Source organism: Polypterus senegalus, chromosome 16 (assembly GCF_016835505.1).
Source record: "Polypterus senegalus isolate Bchr_013 chromosome 16, ASM1683550v1, whole genome shotgun sequence".
NCBI classification, from domain to species: Eukaryota; Metazoa; Chordata; class Cladistia; order Polypteriformes; family Polypteridae; genus Polypterus; species Polypterus senegalus.
In genome coordinates this window covers 103523561-103528345 of record NC_053169.1, presented here as the reverse complement: position 1 = coordinate 103528345, position 4785 = coordinate 103523561, and the positions used below count along the sequence as shown (strand labels likewise).

The window sequence follows — 4785 nt, the reverse complement described above, 5'->3', positions numbered from 1 at the left end:
TCAGGGTGTCTGTGCTGTCACTTCTTTACGCCAATCGAGGTGACGTATGGCAATAAAGGCTAGTGGGGTCCGTTCTACGACCCAACCCAAAATGCTTTGAAGCCCCTGTTTATACCGAGAGGCCTTCAAGTGGCCGCCTCTGACCCAAGCAGAGACAATTACTACGTCTCTGCGGACAACGGAGCACAATGGAGCACAGCAGACAGGATCTCCAGCAGCTGTCCGCGGCGTGGCACGTGCCGAGCTCTCCTCACAATTGCTTCATTTGTTAATGTACGACCTTGTCTGCTGTCGGGGTCTTATTCAGCTCACGAGACGGAGCTCTCCACTGTCATTTCTGGCGATCACTCACCAGGATTTCTCCACCCCTTTGTGCAGAGAGAAGGTCCTCTTAAAGGTCCCCCTCAAACGAGGCCGAAGAGCAGCAGAAATCCACACTTGAGCGTCGCGCTGGGGGTCCACCGCCGTTTACGGCACAGAGCTCCATTTCAATTGTCATTTCTGGCCTTTCTTCGCCATTTTTACCTCCAGTTGCCCTGCGAGTCTGCATGAATGACCACACGTGTGGAGTAAAAGAGACGAGCGTGTGCAGACGTCAACTCCACGAGCAATAAAGCAGTGCGTAGTGAGGCCAAGTCAGGCAGAGCGGGCTTCTTTGGGCAGGGGGTCTCTCTGCAATGTTGCCAGGGATCTCGCAGCGACTGCCATGCCGGTAAGTCCATTTATGCTTCTCCTTCCTTTGCTGCCAGATAATAATGCCAGGTCAGCTGGTCCAGCGCCGTTGCACCAGAATTGATGGAAATGGAAAATACATTCGCTGTTTTTAAGAACTTCCAGGGCTCCAATGGTCTGCAGCACTTTCTGCAATAGTGGCAGGTGTGTGTGTGTGTGTGTGTGTGTGTACTTGGTATGTGGTGACACCCCACCCACACTGGAAAAGGTCAGCTGATCCCACAACAGCGACGTCCTCCAGCGGTGTAGGACTGCCCAGGCAGAAGCCCCATTTAATTAACAGAAAACGGATAAACTGGCGGCCCTTCAGGCTTTAACTCGCTTCTGCTGAAGAAGATCAGCGTCCAGAAGGAACGCCGACTTCCGGTGGTTTATATAGGAGGCAGGCCAGGGGGCGGGGCTTCAGTCCACAGGGAGGAAGTGATGTCAGTGCTTGTCTTCTCAACATAAAAGCAACTTCGCTACACCGGCGTCCTTGCCTGTAATTATTACGGCTTGTGTGTGGGACACGATTTGTTAGGAATGCGATTATTACAAATTATACAAAGTACATACAAATTATACGCTGGTAGTGCCGTGGCCATGGGGTCCACCCCGGGTGGAGTCTTCACGTTCTCCTCGTGTCTGCGTGGGATTCCTCCGTGTGCTTCTGAATCCTTCCACAGTCTAAAGACATGCAGGGTAGGTGGCCTGGACCGTGTGTGTGTGTGTGTGTGTGTGTGTGTGATTGTCCTGTGATGGTCGGGCACCCTCTACCCTCTCGGGATTCCTCCTGCCTTGTGCCTGATGCTTCTTGGGATGGGCAGCAGCACCTGGTGATCCTGCTCAGGTTTAAGTGGGCTTAGAAAAATGGCAGGGGATAGAAATGAAAACCATTCACCCATGATGAAAGGCACTATATAATAAGAAAATAATGGAAACAGCCTGATAGTTGTGTTTATTAAGACTTGATTTTAAAATGACTTTTTACTACATGATTAATATCAACAAAAAAAAAAAAAAATAAGAAAAACAAACTCCTCGCTTGAAAAACATTCAAATCTTAGCCAATCTTATAAAAGTCAGAGTCCACTTCTCAATAGAACACAACTCATTTTTTAAAATCAGGAAAGGAGCTATATAATAAAAAATTGATATGGTGCTTATTTAAAAAAAAAGACACAATGCGATGAAAAAAGAAAGACTAGTTTAAGTGCCGACTAAGAAAGAAAGAAAGAAAGTTTCTGATGAAGTTGTCTGTTATAAAAGGCACTATATAATGAAAATACATCAATTTTCAATGGTGCTTACTGTGAAGGAGATAATGTAACAAAAAGAAAGAAGGAATATAGAAGAATGTCTATTAATAAAGACAATATGATACAAGGAGAAATAAAGTTTTAAAGTCACTTATCGTAAGAGGCAGTACAGTATATAATAAAAAAGAAGGAAAGAAAGAAAGAAAGATCATTGTGGTACTACTCAGCAACAGACACTATACAATCAAAAATGAACAAGAATTAATGATCAATGAATGACACAAAGAATTTTTAATTATTATTCAGTAAAGGTGCAATATAATAAAAAAAATTAAAATGGTGCGTATTATGAAAACCAAAATATGATGAAAGATAAAAGAGCAGGGTGTGCTGCTTACTAAGGAAGAAAGATTCTTCTTATGTTCTCTGGTATGAAAGGCACTATATTTGCAAAGGTGCTTATTGTGAAGGGGATAATGTAATAAAAAGAAAGAAGAAATATAAAATGTTATTTCTAAATAATGGCATGATATCATTTCAAAGAAAAATGTAAAGAGGAATAGAGGTAGCGTATCATTCATGCATTCATTTCCTAACTGCAGGGCAGGGCAGGGTGAGCCGGGCAGATGCAGGTGCAAGGCAGGAACAACACCAGGAGAGGGCGCCAGACAGGGCAGCAGAATAGAATGGAAAATGTAATTCTAGCCATTATGATGAAAAATGACAAGAGACTAACAAAGGTGCATATTATGAAACAAGGCATAAGAAAGAAAGAAAGATTTTTTTTATTTTGATTATTAAAAAAGGCACTATATAATTCCAATAAATCTATTTTCAAAGATGTTTAATAAGAGAGCACGAAACAAAGAAAAGAAGAAATGTACATAATAGTTTTTATTAATAATGAAATGATTTAACACAAAGAAAAATATTTGTAAAGGTTATTTATCATAAGTGGCTCTTTATAGTAGAAAAGTACTGGTGCTTATTGTAAAAGGCACAAAACAATGGAATATGAAAGAGACTGGCAATGCTTACCATAAAATAAAGGATAAGAAAGAAAGAAAGAAAGAAAGAAAGGTCATTGTGGTACTACTCAGTAACAAGGCGCTATATAATCAAGGATGAGTTTGAAATGTAACGATAATAAGGAAGAGGGGTGGTAGGCCAGGCTGGGGAGCCCACTGCGACTTTCTCGATTTTTTTTTTCTAATTACAGTTTCCTTGAATTCCATCTTCTGCTGCAGAACATAAAAAGAAAAAAGAAAGAAGGAAAACTACAAGGACAAAAGAGGGCTGATTTGCAGCTGAATTATGCCGCGTTAAGTGAGGGTGTCATTCTTGGTAATGGTCCTAAATGGCTACTGTAACCCTGAGGGGAGAAAGCAGAAAAAAAGGCCAAAGACAAATGAGGTTTCGCCAAGAAGTCGGAGTTGAACTAATTGTCCTAGTTTGCAGATGCTTAATGTTTAACGCACAATCACTCATTTGGAGAATGCTGATGAAGTGTTGGGCGAGGAGCTGTGGGTTTGGGTTTAAATTTTAATCGGCCCTTTTCAATATTTCATTTCCAGTCCAGATCAGCAGATCATTAGCAGGTCTGAGCGGGGGGCTGTACGTGTGCCAGTCCCCTCCATTTGTAGCTCGTTTTCGTGTCTTTTTGTGGTTTTCGCTCATTTTCGTCTGAGGTTCGCCGTGTCCAAAGTCGTTGGCGGGACTTTGTCAGATGCGTTGGCGCGCTGATTGCCGATTTGTTTGCACTGAAGGTGGTGTCTTTATTATTATTATTATTTTTTACTTTGGCTCTTTTAGATCAAATGGCTTCATGAACGTTTGTCGAGGTGAGTTTGGGGCTTGGACTCCATTCGCTACGGTGAGCGGGACGCGTTTCAAACCCGGCGAGGTTAATTGAAATCCTCCTTGGCCTCTCCTCCCTCTGGCCGAGGTCCCCTTGTGCTTTTTGATTTTATTTCTTTTTCTGCACGGCGTGTCAGGCAGCTGGTGATTATTACAGGCATCTCGAAATGACTTACACCCGCCATAAAGCAAACGGGACAGTAAGCAGTAAACCTAATAGCCTTTCATTAGTTTATTCTAGCATACATAATTGGTTGCATGATTTGTTTGGCCCAACTCTTCCATTAGTGGTGTCCTGCTGAAGAGCGTCAAAGTAAAAGGGTCAAGTGGCAGCCGTGGAGAGATGAGAAAGTTTGGGGGTCTTGTGTGGGCTGACATCTTCAGGAGCTTTGATGAGATGACAAAATCAAGCAAGTGGTCGATATTTTACAAACCGCGGGCTGCTCGCGGCCCCTCCTGATACCCCACATGACCCGACACTTGTGCCAATTGGAGCCTTCATAAAGTTTTCTTGTGGCCGCGGGGGCAGATATTCCTATTTTCGGAGTTTCTTATTAGGTCACTTTAATCCCTTGGGCCTCGTGAAGCCCATTTTTAGAAGGCCGAATGACTCGAGCGTTTAGTGGACATAAAAGAGTGGCTATTGTCTCGAGGAGATGGGGGGCCTGAAGAAGGCGATTGTTACCACTTTGCAGATTTATAATTACATTTGCACTTGGGAAACCTGATCCTGTAAAATGCTTTGGGGTAGTCGTTGAGCACGCGCGTCATATGGAATGAAGAAATCGCTTAATAATCCTCTCAAGACAAAAAAAGCATTAAGTAATTGAACACAGGAAGTCCTCACTTAATTATTTAGAAGTGTTATCAATGCTTTAAGTAAACTGAGGCATTTTGTGCTATCTCTCCGGGCGGAATCTCTCTGGGGACCCGGGGCAGCAGCCATCATCTTCTCATA

The 4785-nt window shown here is 43.0% G+C and overlaps 1 protein-coding gene across 4 annotated transcripts in view; it reads left to right on the top strand.

Annotated features, from left to right (window-relative positions):
* Positions 1-255: 255 nt before the first annotated feature.
* ush2a (Usher syndrome 2A (autosomal recessive, mild)) overlaps positions 256-4785 on the top strand; it is a 164193-nt gene continuing 159663 nt past the window's right edge. For all 4 annotated transcript variants that reach the window (XM_039738796.1, XM_039738795.1, XM_039738797.1 and 1 more), the window contains exon 1: positions 256-712. The gene's annotated coding sequence lies outside the window, so the exon portion shown is untranslated. The remainder of the gene's footprint in view (positions 713-4785) is intronic.